We start from the raw sequence: 18014 nt of genomic DNA on the forward strand, positions 1-18014 counted from the left end.
TGACCATAGGTGTCTGCCCACTTAGGATGTCCTTATCATTAGGCCTATAATATGGGTCCAGATGAGTGCATGAATAAAGCCTGCATCGTTAACACAATTCCCCTATGGTGTCTTTTCTTCCCGGCCCCGGGGTGGAGATTAATCATAAGTCCAATAGGTATATTATTAATTCACGCTGGAATTGTGGCGTCTAACACCATTGATCTAGTATTCAATTAGAACTCCTGGTGTATAGTTTTCTATAGAGAGGAGATAGGGTATCGTGCTTTTGTGTTTTTGGGTACAGTTCCGGTTTTCCGTCGCTAGATGGCGATGGTTGGGGAGCCCTCATTCCTCTACAGAGAGGAGACAGTGTTTTTATGTTTGTAATTCAACTGGGTGCTCTCCCGGCCTCCCGTCGCTAGATGGCGGTGGATGTGGAGCGAGAGTATACGTGGCTTGTGCCAGGCCATCTATACACCGCAGCTTCACGTCTTCTCCCCCTTTCTGCATAGATCACTTTCGATGCTATGGGAGCCGTTCGGTGTTTAATTTATTTTATTTTATTTTTCGTGCAGGTTGGCTTGCCTGAGAAGGTAAGTCATCTGACTTTAGAATAGAGATTTTCTAATGATGACAGTTGTGGTGCGGCGCCACACCAGTGACTGTGGGCTAACTTCCCATAGTTAAAATGGTGTCCACGCGGCCATCGCTTTGTAAATCACGGCGAGGTTAGCGTTATATATAGGGGTGAAGTACTGCTTAGCCCTACCCCCATTGAGAACGTCAGTTGATGACGAAACGCATCTGGGAAGGACAGGCAGTATCGTCACCACGTTTTGAGGAGGAAGGGCTCCGTTTAAACTTGCCGGCCGGCTTGTTCTGATTTTAAAACTGCATGCTGCTAAGCTGTTTTTACTGTGATGTTGTGTAAGTACCTTCCAACCGTACTTCATTACATTTTTATGACCGAATTACGCTATGGTGCATCCCTCTTTTGTCTTCTAACTTTGCATATGGGAGAGTGTCATCTGGCGGGTTCCTGAGTGCTGCTTCCTCCATTGTGATCTGACATCTGGTGGATTAAAGGCCGCGGCTGGGTTATAGCCAAATGCACAATTGGCTTACCCTCTGGTAAGCAGCCCCTTTTACTGGTGAAGGGATCACTTCAGACAATGCTTTTCCTCACGTAGTGGTGGTCTGCTAAGGTTTAATTACATGAGTGTGTCTGCTGGAGGATTCGGTTTAACCACAATTTTTTCTGTGATAACATCTACTGTGGACTATTTATTTACCCATACGGACTGTTTTTCATTATTATAGGGGTTATCCCTTATGATCAAATAACTTTTTGGCGCAGCTTTATTTTGTTTTTCTTGCTGTATTGTGTATCACACGTCTGTCTGCAGCCTCTGTATTTTTGATTAGCGCAGTTTTTTTGTTTCCTAGTACACATCGTTTGGGGTCGTCACATAAAGAAGTATGGAAAACGTTATTGTTAACGTCTATGACCTCTCTCCAGTAGATGTGCAACTTTGGGGATATATAGTACTTTAGTAAACTAAATGTCATCCAGTTGGGGTTAAGATTTACTTTAATGTATGTGTATTTCATTATCCTTCTTATATGCACTGCTTTTGCTAAATGTGGATTCTTTGCTGTATTTTCTTTAGTAAAATGTAAAACTGTGAATTGAACAATATTCTAGCACCCATTCCATATAAGATATGCATCAGGACTTGGATGAAAGTAGACACCAGATATATCAGCACAACAGAGCAATGCGAGTTCATGGTAATTGAAAGGGAAACAGCCATTTACATTTGGTGCTGTGCTGAACATTGGCCTCCATTCATACTTAGCACATCACGGCTTTGTGAAGTAAAGGCTCTATTGTCATGTGTCTTTCTGAATAGATAATGAAATGATTTAAAAATAACTGTGTATGACTTTTTCCGCTTGTGTTAGAGCTCACTTATGTTTATGGTATCATAGCAGATAAAGCAGGAATGTCAGAGCTCAACTATTCCTACTATGAAAATTAAAATACGGCAATGAGAGGAAAAGTATTATCATGTAAAATGGTTATTTCTTTAGGCCATATAAATGTCTACAATGACTGCCTTTAGAGAAAGTAGTTTTCAAGGAGACATTTTGGGGGGACCACTATACATAATTAGAAGACTATTAATTAAAGTAGAACTATGTCAAACTATGAATACAAATATGTGATGTAGGCTGCACAAACCAGTAACATTGGGATGTATGCTTTTCTTACATAGTTACATAGTTAGTCAGGTTGAAAAAAGACACAAGTCCATCCAGTTCAATCATAAAAAAAAAAAAAAATTGTACAATCCCATATACCCACTTCAATCCCTCAGTTGATCTAGAGCAGTGGTTCTCAACCATAACTAGTGCCGTGACCCCTTGATAAAATTTCCAAAGTTGTGGGGACCCCCTAACAGTAAACAAAAATTCGTAGCATGGGTTGTCGGCACCCAAGACAAGTAATTTGCCCCTTTCACTTCCACTCGTACAATATTAAAACCCCTTCTGGTACATTTTAGGATGTGCCACTGTTTCTCTTTGTTTTCCTTTCTTTCCCTTTTATCTCTCACTATCCAAATTTCTTGTTTTGTTTCCCCCCTTCCCCCTCTCTAGCCATCTTTTTTGTTCATTCTCTTATTCTTTCTCTCCTTTTCTTTGTTCCACTCTCTCTTTTCCTCTCCCTTCCATGTATTCTCTATTTTTATTCTTTCTCTTACTCCTTGGGGGGGGGGGGATGGGACGAGTGCCAGTTCTGGTGGGGGGGTGGGATCAGTGGCAGTGCTGGGCAGAGTTGGAATGATTGGCAGTGCTGGGGGGGGGGGGTTTCTGCCAACTTAGGTGTTTTTGATCAAGGCCAACTACTTATCTGAGAATTGTAGTGGGGACTTATAATGGCAACTATAATCACAGGTAGTGTTGCTCACTGTGTCTTCGACTTTGTGGTGTCTTGTAGCAGTGACACCTATGCCGAAATCAGGAGAAATCTCCTCCAGCCTTTCCCACTTCACATTCCTCACCAGTCAGCTGACCTCTAGTCTCTGCCCCCCAGCCATGCCGTGAACTGAATGGGTGGCTGTGGGCTTTAGGAACAGCCCTGCTGGGTGGCTGCGAAAAGGCTGGGAGAGCAGCGCAGGCATCAGGAACAGCCCAGGATTTGGTGACCCCTGGCAAATTGTCATTTGACCCCCAAGGGGGTCCCAACCCCCAGGTTGAGAACCACTGATCCAGAGGAAGGCAAAAAATCCCAGCAGAGCATGATACAATTTGCTACAGTAGGGGAACAAATTCCTTCCTGATCCCCCGAGAGGCAATCGGTTTTTCCCCGGATCAACTTTACCTATAAATGTTAGTACTCAGTTATATTATGTACATTTAGGAAAGTATCCAGGCCTTTCTTAAAGCAATCTACTGAGCTAGACAGAACCACCTCTAAAGGGAGTCTGTTCCACATTTTCACAGATCTTACTGTGAAGAAACCTTTCCGTATTTGGAGATGAAATCTTTTTTCCTCTAGACGTAAAGAGTGCCCCCTTGTCTTTTGTGTTGACCATAAAGTGAATAACTCAACACCAAGTTCACTATATGGACTCCTTATATATTTGTACATGTTGATCATATCCCCCCCCCCTTATTCTCCTCTTCTCAAGAGTGAATAAATTCAGTTCCTCTAATCATTCCCCATAGCTGAGCTCCTCCATGCCTCTTATCAGTTTGGTTGCCCTTCTCTGCACTTTCTCCAGTTCCTCGATATCCTTTTTGAGAACTGGTGTCCAAAACTGAACTGCATATTCCAGATGAGGTCTTACTAATAATATGAACAGGGGAAAAATTATATCAAGAAGGAAATACTACACAAGGTAGTGACAAGGCGGACTTTTTGAGGCAATCACAGGGACATAGGGATTTAGAAAAATATAAATTTAATTACAAAAAATACATACAATAAATTCAATAAAATACAATGAAAAGATACAGAATATACATTCACAGGTAATATTTTCTTTCGTCTCGCCTACGCGTTTCGCCTAGCGGCTTCTTCAGGACGAGTTTGAGAGAGAGTTTAACAATAAAGTATTGCTAGTTTTATAAATCTGAAATGAGATATGAAAACTTGTAACGTACAAAAGACATAAGGAAAATTACCAAAAAATGTATTAAAACACTGAGAGTCGATATGCAAAAAAAGAGTCTCAAACAGTACCAGTTAGATTGCTAGCCATCCAAGTGCATCGAAGACAAAATGGAGTCACAGATGTACAGATGGTATATAGCTTGTGAGAAAGCTCAAAGCAGCTGAAACATGGAAAAGGACAAATGATATATTGGGTTATATATGCTCACATTCAACTTCAACCCTTTAGGCTTGAAGTTGAATGTGAGCATATATAACCCAATATATCATTTGTCCTTTTCCATGTTTCAGCTGCTTTGAGCTTTCTCACAAGCTATATACCATCTGTACATCTGTGACTCCATTTTGTCTTCGATGCACTTGGATGGCTAGCAATCTAACTGGTACTGTTTGAGACTCTTTTTTTGCATATCGACTCTCAGTGTTTTGATTAATTTTTTGTTAATTTTCCTTATGTCTTTTGTACGTTACAAGTTTTCATATCTCATTTCAGATTTATGAAACTAGCAATACTTTATTGTTAAACTCTCTCTCAAACTCGTCCTGAAGAAGCCGCTAGGCGAAACGCGTAGGCGAGACGAAAGAAAATATTGCCTGTGAATGTATATTCTGTATCTTTTCATTGTATTTTATTGAATTTATTGTATGTATTTTTTGTAATTAAATGTATATTTTTCTAAATCCCTATGTCCCTGTGATTGCCTCAAAAAGTCCGCCTTGTCACTACCTTGTGTAGTATTTCCTTCTTGATTCAATATTTCGGATGTTGGCAAAATGTGAGTGCCTTTTTGTTTTCCCCTCCCCTTACCTTTTTGGGCAAAATGATATCTATCTCTGGAGTCCATACCTCTCTTAATACAAGAAAGGACTTTGCTCACTTTGGAAACCGCAGCTTGGCATTGCATGCCTTTATTGAGCTTGTGATCTACCAAAACCCCCAGATCCTTCTCCACTACGGATCTCCCCAGTTGTACTACCTCTAGTATGTATGATGCATGTGTATTCTTAGCCCCACCAAACCAATTCTTAACAAACCACCTGGAGTTTTTTTTTTATTTAAATACATTTTGATCCTGCCAGTAGAACTATTAGCAAGTCACTTCCTATGATAAAGTTATGACACTCTCTCTCCTGCAGTGAAATCATTGTATAAAAGACAAAACATTCCATAGCTCAACTCACCAACCGATTAACCTGTCCAACAGTCTGCATTAAAAACAGGTGTTTAGTAAGCATACATTTGCAAACGCATGCAAAATCTGCAAGGCCTCTTCACGGGACCATGTGTGTGCTTACAGTCCTAAACGCTACATAATTTATGAGCATCATCACAGTGGGAGAACATACATTCAATGGATAGATGAGGGGCAGGTGGGCCCGGAGGCAGCCCAATCCCCCTTGAAGGAACAGGAGCACACTGGACACCCAGCACTTAGCACAGTGGCAACAAAGGTGCCCAGTGCATCCCAGGACCATATTTACATCAGTAACAAACAAATGGCCCCTGCCCCCACCTATAACTGCCCTTCACAGCAAGGAGAACATGGGAGGTCAAAGGCATAAAAGACAAAAACAGAACATTCCACAGCTTAACTTACCAACCAGTCTGCTGACCAAGCGAATTAACCTGTCCTACACAGTCTACGTTAAAAACAAGAATTTAGTTAGGGCGCATTTGCAAACGCATGCGTAAGCTGCAAGGCCTCTTCACTGCACCCTATGTATGCTTGCAGTCCAAATCGCTACTGAATTTGTGAACATCTCCACAGTGGGAGCACATGGATTCAATGGAATCATTGCAGCATCGTCACCCTTGCTGCAATACCTAGCTTAGCTGTTGGCTCATATAATAGCCCTATTAGCCCAAATGTCCGTATTTGGCCATTGATGGCACCATATTTCTACATCTTGTCTTATATTGCCAATGACATCTCAAGTCACTGTCAACCACCAAGTGGCTATCAAGGCATTAGGGTCGCCAGTTTTTTTCTTTCTGTAAATGTCTTTTTTTATTGATTGATGAGAAGCTATATCACTGAATGACATGATTGACAGTGGATATACAATATGGAAATGTTTTGCTTTTGTGTTTGTTTTAAAAAAAAAAGAACTTGTCAAAAACTTTGTAACAGTTTTTAGTTACTGTTTACTTTTTTTTTAATCAGTATTAGGGCTCTTTCACACTGGCAGACCGTTGAGGTCTTCCTGCCAGTTTCTTAGGCGGACCTGAATGGGCGCTCTGTGCTCCTCTATGGAGCCACGGATGTCAGCGGTGACATGCCCGCTGAAATCCGACCCGCTACAATCCGCCAAAGTGTGACGGAGGAAAACTCTATTTTCCATCCGTCTGGCGGGTTGGATCGGGTGACAATGGACTCTACGGTCTGTTGTCATCCAATCCCCCATAGAGCAGAGCGGCGCTCTGACAGGTCGGGCCCCTGCACAGTTTGCAGAGACAGACCTGTCATCTGCTGGCTCAGCGAGGATCGACGGAGCGATCCCCACTGAGCAAAGTGGAGCCCAAAAATGGTCCACCCCGTATGAAAGAGCCCTGAGGCCCCGTACACACGACCGAGTTTCTCGGCAGAATTCAGCCAGAAACTCGGTTCAGAGCTGAATTCTGCCGAGAAACCCGGCCGTGTGTACACTTTTGGCCGAGGAAGCCGACAAGGACCTCGGCGAGGAAATAGAGAACATGTTCTCTATTTCCTCGTTGTTCTATGGGAGAACTCGGCCCGCCGAGCTCCTCGGCGGCTCCAGGACTGAACACGCCGAGGAACTCGGTGTGTTTGGCACGTCGAGTTCCTCGGCCGTGTGTACGGGGCCTTACTCATTTACATGGAGAAGATGGTATTTGTATGCCTCCATATTGTTAAAGGGGGCTTCAGGTGTCACAAATATTGTGAACTGAAGTAAACCACAACTCCGGCTAATGAAAGATTCCAATGCACCTCTCTATATTATGTGAAATATCACTACTGGACCCCAGGCATCACTCCAATCAAAGAACAGGAGTTTGGGGGTTCTCTACATCATATCACTTTCACATATAGCGATACATTGAGCTACTAAGGGAGGAGGTATTACAACATGCCACCAAGCCCTAGCGTTGAAAGCTTATGATAAACGTGAATGAGCACAACTGCATTAAAGGTTCCAATGCACTTCTCTATGCGATTATCAGTACGGACCCCAGGCATCACTGTAATCAACAAACAGGAGTTTGGGGGTTCTCTACATCATATCACTTTACATAAAGGAAAGCTTTGGGCCACTAAGGGAGTAGGTATAAAATACCTTCTATCCTTAGCATGAAAAAGTTCGAGTGAACACGTTCAGCATTTTAGGACGCAAGCCCGTATACAAATAACAACGAATGTCAAGCATGTAGCATTTGAAAATACTGTATGCAAGTAGCATTAACTTGTGAGAGGCAATTTCAGTTTAAATGCCTTAAAAGTGTATGTCCCTTTAAGATAGTCCACAACTGTTACATGAAGGCACCATTAATCATCCCAAGCAGCATCTAAGTACTTACTAGAGCAAGATTCAAATACAGTACTTAATAAAGCTATATATGAACCGGGTATTTGTACAGTAACAAATGTGATGTAGTAATGGTACTTATCCGTTTTGCAGGGATGAGAGTTTTCCAGTAAACACAGTATTGCAGCAGCAATGAGATTCGTATGTTGAGGGTCTCCTGGTGGGGGATATCTTGGGGTGTCCGCAGCAACTTGTAGCAAGGTTGACAGCGTAGATCCAGGTGTGAATGGTTCCCAGTTTAGGGAAGGACAGTAGCTGTTGCTTAAAAGTAGCCAAGCCGGCTACGGCCGAAAATAATAGGACCCTGTTTGAATGGGGCCAGAAGCCTTTATAGGCAGCAGACAGGTGGCTGGAGAAAACAGCGGTGATCCACGGCGCACGTCATCGCGCGGTTGCGTGAGAGAGCGCCTGTTACACCAGGTGCCAATAATCCCTCTGCAATACTGAGTGCAATCATTTTAGATGACTTAGAATTTTTAACATACTCACTCTGGGGGCTATTTATGAAAGGAAAATCCACTTTGCACTACAAGTGCACTGCAAGAGCACTTGAAATTGCACTAAAAGTGCACTTGGAAGTGCAGTCGCTGTAAATCTGAGGGGTGGATCTGAAATTAGGGAAAACCCTGCTGATTTTATCATCCAATCATGTGCAAGCTAAAATTTAGTTTTTTATTTTCCTTGCATGTCCCCCTCAGATCTACAGCGACTACACTTCCAAGTGCTCTTCCAGTGCACTTTCAAGTGCTCTTGCAGTGCACTTGTAGTGAAAAGTGGATTTGCCTTTCATAAATAAACCCCTCTGTATCTGTGAATCCTATGTTATTTTTGTTTTTACAGTTATTTGAACCCCCCCTACTTTTGGTGGTTAGATAGAAACAAGATAGAAGGCAATGGGCTAGATTCAGATAGATTCGTCTATCTTTATGCCCGGATACGTTACGCCACCGCAATTTAGGGCGCAAGTTCTGTATTCAGAAAGAACTTGCGCCCTTAGTTACGGCAGCGTAACATATCTGTGTCGGCGTAAGCCCGCTTAATTCAAATGTGGATGATGTGGGCATGTTTTATGTATATTAACTGTGACCCTGCGTATTTGACGTTTTTTACGAACGGCGCATGCGGAGTTCGTGAAAAAATCCCAGTGCGCATGCTCGAAAATCCGCCGCAAAACATCATTGCTTTCGACGTGAACGTAAATTACGTACATCCCTATTCGCGAACGACTTACGCAAACTACGTAAAATTTTAAAAACTCGACGCGGTAACGACGACTATACTTAACATAGGATATGCCTCATATAGCAGGGGTAACTATACGCCGAAAAAAAGCATAACGTAAACGACGTAAAAAATGCGCCGGCCGGACGTACATTTTTGAATCGGCGTATCTAGCTCATTTGCATATTCCTCGCTTAACTATACGGAAGCGCCACCTAGCGGCCAGCGTAAATATGCAGCCTAAGATACGAAACTTTTTTGTTAATCTTTTCCAATTTGTTTGTGTAAAATCAGCATCTCTTCTGATGTAGTACAAAGCAACCCCAGCAAATTTATGAAATGTCAAGTGACACGTTATATGTTTTTTGTAATCTGTCTCCACTGTATTAGCCAGGGATTATGAAAGTTGGGACAAAACAACAAAACAAAACTTTCTTAAATATGGTTAAATATAGCCAACACCACATTTTAGCATCACGTATTGAACAGAGACCTATAAAGTTATAATTGCAGTATCTAAGTAGTTGCAGTCTGGTAATCTTTATGCATGTGCTACAATATTGTCATTTTGGTTAATGATTTTAGGGCTATAAATTAAAGTGGTTTTAAGGTCAGTTATTCCAATTCCTGCCACCCCCTCTGTAATAACAAGATGTACTACACAATGGGGGTAATTTACGAAAGGCAAATCCACTTTGCACTTGGAAGTGCATTCGCTCTAAATCTAAAGCCTCGTACACACGACCGAGTTTCTTGGCAAAAACCAGCAAGAAACTTGCTGTTTTTTTTTTTTTGCTGAGGAAACCGGTCGTGTGTACACTTTTCGACGAGGAAACTGTCGAGGATCTCGTCGAGCCAAAAAGAGAGCATGTCTTCTTTTTCCCCGACAGCAATGGAGAAATTTGGCTCACCGAGATTATCGACAGCCTAACAAGGAACTCGACGAGCAAAACGATGTGTTACGCCCGTCGAGTTTCTCGGTCGTGTGTACGAGGCTTAAGGGGTAGATGTTAAATGAGGGGAAGCTCTGCTGATTGTATAATCCAATCATGTGCAAGCTATAATGCTGTTTTTTTATTGTCCTTGCATGTCCCCTTCGGATCTACAGCGACTGCAATTCCAAGTGCACATTCAGTGCACTTGTAGTGGAAAGTGGATTTGCCTTTAGTAAATAACCCCCTATGTCTTTGTTTTTTTTTAAATCCTGCTGCAAAATATGTTTTTTCAAATTGCTGATGTGTGGTCCCATGACTGCCCGCTGCTCTTCTTCCCTGATCTAAGGACTACAGTGGGAGGGGCTGAGTTTGTCCTCTGATGTCAGCCAGTTGGTCACGTGATCGCACATCAGCGATGTGGAAAAAGGTATTTAGCTGCAGAATTTTAAAAACACCAAACACTGTGTAGTACATCATGTTATTACAGAGGGGCTGGCAGGATTAGGAATCACTAACTTTACTGCCAGATGAAATGGCGGCAGGAGGGTGTCGGAGGAGATCGCTCACACACAGAATCCTGAGCTGACAGGCAGAGAGTAGGAGAGGGAGAGCAGCGGGATGACAGAGGAGTACTAACAATAATATACAAAGCCATCCACAACTCTGCCCCCAGCTACATCACTAGCCTGATCTCAAAATATCAACCAAGCTGCTCTCTTCAGTCCTCTCAAGACCTCCTGCTCTCTAGCTCCCTTGTCACCTCCTCCCATGCTTGTCTCCAGTATTTCTCCAGAGCTTCTCCCATCCTTTGAAACTCCCTACCCCAATCTGTCCGACTGTCTCCTAATCTATCCATCTTTAGATGATCCCTGAAAACCCTTCTCTTTAAAGGAGCCTATCCTGCTTCTAACTAATATACTGTTTTACTTTCTCCATCAGCTCATCCCCCACATCTATCACCTTTTGTATCAATTGACCCTTCCTTTTAGATTGTAAGCTTTACAAGCAGGGCCCTCTGATTCCTCTTGTACCAAATTGTATTGTAACTGTAATGTCTGCTTTCATTTTGTTAACCGCTTGCCGACCGGCTAACGCCGATATAAGTTAGCAGAATGGCATGGTTGCGCAAAGCAACGTACCTGCACGTTGCTTTAAATTTGCCACCATGTGCACGCCGCATGCTCTTTGACCGTGCCCGCGGGACCCACGGACTCGATGTCCGCCAGTGTCCCACGATCTATGTAAACAAGGCATTTCCCTGTTCTGCCTAGTGACAGGACACCGATCTACTGCTCCCTGTCATCGGGAGCAGTGATCACTGTCGTGTCACTTGTAGCCCAGTCCCCCCGCAGTTAGAATCACTCCCTAGGACACACACTTAACCCCTTCATCGCCCCCTAGTGTTTAACCCCTTCCCTTCCAGTGTCATTTACACAGTAATCAATGCATTTTTATAGCTGTATAAATGACAATGGTCTCAAAATAGTGTCAAAAGTGTCCGATGTGCCCGCCATAATGTTGCAGTCACAATAAAAATTGCTGATCGCCGTCATTACTAATAAAAAAATATATAATAAAATGCCATAAAACTATCCCCTATTTTGTAGACGCTATAACTTTTGCACAAACCAATCAATATACGCTTATTGCAATGTTTTTACCAAAAATATGTAAAGAATACATATCAGCCTAAAATGAGAAATAAATTTGTTGTTTTGTCATATATTTTTAGGGTGATATTTATTATAGCAAAAAGTAAAAAATATTGCTTATTATTCAAAATTGTCGCTCTTTGTTTATAGCGCAAAAAAAAAAACCTGCAGAGGTGATCAAATACCACCAAAAGAAGGTTCCATTTGTGGGAAAAAAGGACATCAATTTTGTTTGGGTGCAACGTCGCACGAACGAGCAATTGTCAGTTAAAGCGATGCAGTGCCGAATCGCAAAAAGTGCTCTGGTCAGGAAGAGGATAAATTCTTTGGGGGCTGAAGTGGTTAAGCACTGCGCAAACTGTTGGCGCTATATAAATCCTGTACAATAATCATTATGATTAACGTGTTAAGCACACTAAGGGGGACACAGGAACAGGCAGGCATATTATATCATAGAAAGAGACAAATGACACGGCACAATCACTATGTGGTTTAACACGCTTTAAAAGAACAGGATCTTTTTTAGGGGGATTACAACAGCTCCCTGCTGGAGCAAATTGGATCACAGTAACCCATTACAACCAATTGGAATGCACTTTACTAAAGCTAGACCAGGCTAGTGACATTTTAGTTAAAAGTGGAAACTGGTAGGCAGAAATGGCCCCTGGCTTCTTATATGTCTGATTGCTGCCTTTTTCACGACCCCCTTTGTTCCTAGGACCTCCTTGCTTTATCTGTAAAATTCTCAGTACACATATAGAAAAAACAGCCATTTTTAAAATGTGAATGAGGGGTTAAAAAACCCAAAACCAGTGCAAAGTGGAGAGATAATGAGTAACAACAACTAGAGTAATTAAAGTAATTAAACAGGTGAGTATTGATAAGGATTTTATTCCAAAAACAGATAAAAACAAGGTAAAACAGCAAATGCTTGCAGCATAAAAATCCATGTGCATGGAGACGCAGTGGTGCGTTCCAGCTGCGCTTCAAAAAACTGCGGAAATGACGTATCACAATCAAGTGGAAATTAAGTAATTTCTGCCGTTTTTTTGGAGCGCAGCTGGAACGCACCATGGCGTCTCCATGCACATGGATTTTTAAGCTGCAAGCATTTGCTGTTTTACCTTTTTTATCTGTTTTTGGAATAAAATTGTGACATGCTTCACTATGTAAGCCCTTTCTTTTAGATTTTTCCCATTAACCATTGGACAACTCTCCTCAAATAGTTTTTTGCCTGGGAATGTGCTCAAACGATCTGAATTCCTTTTTGGTGTGAGTGTCCTGGAGGTCGGTTAAACGTTGAGATCATTGAGATCGTGCACAACTATGCTGGATATACCCATATGCGTTTTATGACTATCTGTAATAGGGGTCATGGAAGTCTGGTGAGTAGGATGTGTGACAGGTGATTGTGGTGGAAGAAATTTCAGTAAAATACACCTACTGTCCAGCAGGGATTTGAAGATTGTGTACACTATTTGAAGAAGTTGATACATTGTCTGAGGACTCTGATACATTGTTTGAACTAGGGTTGTCCCGATACCGATACTAGTATCGGTATCGGGACCGATACTGAGCATTTGCAAATGCTCCCGATGCGTCTACCGATTTTTTTTTTCTCAGGTGACGAGCGGGTGCAGCGAGGGGGCGGAGCGGGCGGAGAGTGAGGGGATGAGAAGGGGTGGGGAGACAGCGGAGATCATTGTAATTGCTTAGAGGGGGGCGGAGAGCAGGGGCGGAGAGCAGGGCTGAGAAGGGGCTGAGAGCGGGACTGAGAAAGGGCGGAGAGCTAACAGCGGAGATCGTGCTAACTGCTGAGAGTGGGCGGAAAGGGGCGGAGAGGGGCTGAGAGTGTTCTAAGAGTGGGCGAAGAGTGGGCGGGGAGCGTGCGGAGATCAGGACAAGCAGGGTGGACATCGTAGCAGGCAAGTAAAAGATTTTGTGAACTGTGAAGTGTCTATAGCTGAATGAATACTGTCACTAGTAGGACACAGTAATACACACCATCACAGTTGCAAGCTATGTGCAGTTGGCAGAAGTGCCAGGTGTCACTGTCTAGTGTCTACTGCATTGCATGTTTTCTGTGTCAGTATGGACTCAGTCACATAAAAAATAGAGCAGTATCAATTGGACTTTAGAAAAGTATAGTTTTATTATAAATAACATTGCTCATTTAGAAGAAATTGATCAATTTATTTATAGATTTGTATTTTATTTTAGATCCGATTTTTTTAAGCAAAGTTCATTTTTGATAAGCTCAGCATGGCCCAGGGGGAGGGAAGAGCTGGGAGGGGGCTGCCTTTCTCTCATGAATAAGAAGATAAGAATTAACTCTTAAGGAGGACAGTGCCACCCGCTGATAGTTATTCTGTATTGCACCTATAGGGCCAGATTCACATAGGTTATCGGATCTTTAGATCCACGTAACCTATGTGATTTAAGATCCGCCGCCGCAAGTTTTTGAGGCAAGTGGGTAATTCACAAAGCGCTTACCTCAAAACTTGCAGCGGTGTATCGTAAATCCCCCGGCGGAATTCAAATTCCGCGGCTAGGGGGAGTGTACTATTCAAATCAGGCCCGTTCCCGCGCCGATCGAATAGCGCATGCGCCGTCCGCAAATTCACCCAGCGTGCATTGCGCTAAATGACGTCGCAAGGACGTCATTGGTTTCGACGTGAACGTAAATGGCGTCCAGCCCCATTCACGGACGAGTTACGCAAACGACGTAAAAATTTTAAATCGCGACGTGGGAACGACGGCCATACTTAACATTGGCTGCGCCTCATAGACCCAGGGGTAACTATCCGCCGGAAAAAGCCAAACGCAAACTACGTAAAAAAAAAGCGCCGGGCGGTCGTTCGTTTCTGAATCGGCGTATCTCCTCATTTGCATATTTGTCGCGTAAATAAACCGAAACGCCACCTAGCGGCCGGCCTGGAATTGCATCCTAAGATCCGACGGTGTAACACAGTTACACCTGTCGGATCTTAGGCATATCTATGCATGACTGATTCTATGAATCAGTCGCATAGATACGACCTACGAAACTCAGAGATACGACGGTGTATCATTTTTAGAGCATCATTTGGTAGCTTTTTGTACTCTTTGCTACAATCCTACTGACTTTCTAAATGCGGACTTGGAAAGCCAAATAGCCATTTGTTTACAGTAATAAAGCAGCTTCAAAAGAGTTTTGTTTATAGTTACAATAACAAGCTGAAGTCTGAATGCAAAAAAAACTGGAAAGTATTAAACAGTCGGTGGCCTAGAATGACTGCATATAGAGTATTCTTCTTGAAATGGAAATGTTCTGAGATTTGTTTAATAAGTGAGGTCTGTGCGTTCCCAAGCAAGTCATCTCTGGATTGCATGCAGCCATGTCTACTGTCATACCTAACCTTTTCAGGTTCACCAGCTCCTTCCCAGAATTCCACATGCACAGCCTTGAAGACACAGCGTAGTCTCATCGGAAACTGAAATGTATGTTAATTTTTTAATTAAAAAAAAAGGTTACATTGCAGTTTAGCTCATCTTCACCTTAAACAAGTCTTTTTGTAACTTTTAATTTTCACCTCTTTTAAAAGCCCTTCAAATGATTTGCTTGCCAGCTTGACATAACTAATTTAAGGTGTTACAGTGCGGGGAAATCATTATTTGATCCCCTGCAGATTCTGTAATTTGCCCACTTACAAAGAAATGAAGGGTCTATAATTTTTATCATAGGTGTATTTTAAACGATAGAGACAGAATATCAACCAAAAATCCAGAAAAAACACAGGATACAAATGTTATAAATTGAGTTGCGGTTCAGTGAGTAAAATAAGTATTTGATCCCCAAGCAAAACATGACTTAGTACTTGGTGGAGAAACCCTTGTTGGCAAACACAGAGGTAAGATGTTTCTTGTAGTTAGTGACAAAGGGCCAGATTCACATAGAACTGCGGCGGCGTAACGTATCGTAGATACGTTACACCGCAGCAAGTTTTCATCGCAAGTGCCTGATTCACAAAGCACTCCGGGGCAAGGCGGGCAGATTCAAATGGGCGTGTGCCATTTAAATTAGGCACGCTCCCGCGCCGGACCTACTGCGCATGCTCCGTTTCGCAATTCCCGTCATGCTTTGCGCGCCGTGACGTCATTTTTTCGAACGGCGACACGCGTAGCGTACTTCCGTATTCCCGGACGTGTTACGCAAATGACATTAAATTTTAAATTTCGACGCGGGAACGACGGCCATACTTTAGACAGCAATACGATTGCTGACTAAAGTTAGGGCACCCAAAACGACGACTAACTTTGCGACGGGAAACTAGACTAGCGGCGACGTAGCGAACGCGAAAATCCGTCGTGGATCGCCGTAACTCCTAATTTGCATACCCGACGCTGGTTTACGACGCAAACTCCCCCCAGCGGCGGCCGCGGGACTGCATCCTAAGATCCGACAGTGTAAAACAATTACACCTGTCGGATCTTATGGATATCTATGCGTAACTGATTCTATGAATCAGTCGCATAGATAGAAACAGAGATACGACGGCGTATCAGGAGATACGCCGTCGTATCCCTTTTGTGAATCTGGCCCCAGGTTTGCCCACATCTTAGGTGGGATTTTGGCCCACTCTTTTTTTACAGATCCTTAAGGTTTCTTGGCTGTTTCTTGGCAACTCGAAGTTTCAGCTCCCTCCATAAACTTTCTATAGTATTAAGGTCTGGAAACTGGCTAGGCTTTTTCTTGAGCCACTCCTTTGTTGCCTTGGCGGTATGTTTTGGGTCATTGTCATGCTGAAAGACTCACCAATGACCCATCTTAAGTGTTCTGGCTCAGGGAAGAAGGTTCTCATCCAAGATTTTATGATACATGACCCCATTCATTGACCCCTCAATGAGGCAAAGTCGGTCTCCATCAAAGCACAATGTTTCGACCTCTGTGCTTGACAGTTGGGGTGGTGCTCTTAGGGTCATAGTCAGCATTTTTCTTCCCCCAAACACAGCAAGTCCCTCTCTTAAAGAAGGCACATGTACAGTCTTGCTAATGAACATCTAAATGATTCAGAGAAGAATTGGGAGAAAGTGGTATGGTCAGATGAGACCAAATTTGAGCTTTTTGACATTACCTCAACTTGCCAGGAAGGAAGAAAAATGCTGACTATGACCCTAATGCCGCGTACACACGATCGGTTCGTCTGATGAAAACGGACCGGTGAAAAAACTTAGAACCTGTTTTCAAATTATCTGATGGTTAAAAACCGATAGAAAAAAACGATCGTCTGTGGGGAAATCCATCGGTTAAAAATCAACGCATCCTCAGAATCAAGTCGACACATGCTCGGAAGCATTGAACTTCATTTTTCTCAGCACGTCGTTGTGTTTTAGGTCACCGCATTCTGACACGATCGTTTTTTAAACTGATGGTGTGTAGGTAAGACTGATGAAAGTCATCTTCATCGGATATCTGGTGAAAAAAATCCATCAGACCGTTTTCATCGGATGAACACCCATCCATACAGTCAAGTATGGAGGTGGAAAAATGTGTTCCCTAATGTGTGTTCTAACTGTAGGGTAGATGGGACTGACTAGGGGAAATGACTGATCAGTGTTCATACATAGTATAAACACACGATCAGACCCCTCGCCCCCGAGAGAACCAGGATGTGTGTGTTTACACACACACATCACAGATCTCGCTCTGTAATGAGCAATCGCGGGTGCCCGGCAGTCATTGCGCCCTTAAAGAGCCAACGTACAGCTATGACGGTTCATGCAGGGGGGCCAGCCTGCCGCAGTATAACTTCGTTGGCTGGCGGTTAAATAGCCAAAAACCAAAAACACCTGTAAACAAAGCGCAGCTAAACGCGTCTGGTGCTTGAAATGCCTCTAAACGCAGCGTCTGAACTCATTTTTTTGTTTTCCAAAAAAAGCCTCTAAACTCAACTGCCTATAAACGACCCTGTGTACATGTACTGATAAGATAACATAGAGGAGAGTTCAGAAGCAGTTGAAATAAATGCCCAACTGCTCCTTAGGCCTCTTTGACACGGAGCGGACCGTTTTTGTGTCTGCTCCGTGTGTGTCCGTCGGCTCAGCGGGGATCCCCGCTGAGCTGTCGGCGGACAGGGCGGTCCCCGCACACAGTGTAGAGACCGCCCTGTCTCTCCTCCGCTCTCCCCTATGGGGAAACGGATGCAGACGGACCGTCTGTCCGTCTGCATCCGATCCGTTCCGCCGGACGGAAGAAAAATAGGGTTTTCTTACGTCCGCAAAAGCGGATCCTGACGGACGTGGATGGTCGCGGACTTTAGCGGATCCTCCATCCGCTAACGGACGCGATCCCATAGGGATGTATTACAAGTCCGTAAACGGACTTGTAATAAACGGACGAACGGAGCGGACGTGTGAAAGGACCCTAAACGTTTGTTTACCAGCAGCAGTGTACATGGGGCCTTAAAGGATACATAGCTTTTTTTTTTTAAAGGGGAGTTCCACCCACAATTTCACTTT

This window comes from Rana temporaria, chromosome 6 (genome assembly GCF_905171775.1).
Source record: "Rana temporaria chromosome 6, aRanTem1.1, whole genome shotgun sequence".
Lineage (NCBI taxonomy): Eukaryota > Metazoa > Chordata > Amphibia > Anura > Ranidae > Rana > Rana temporaria.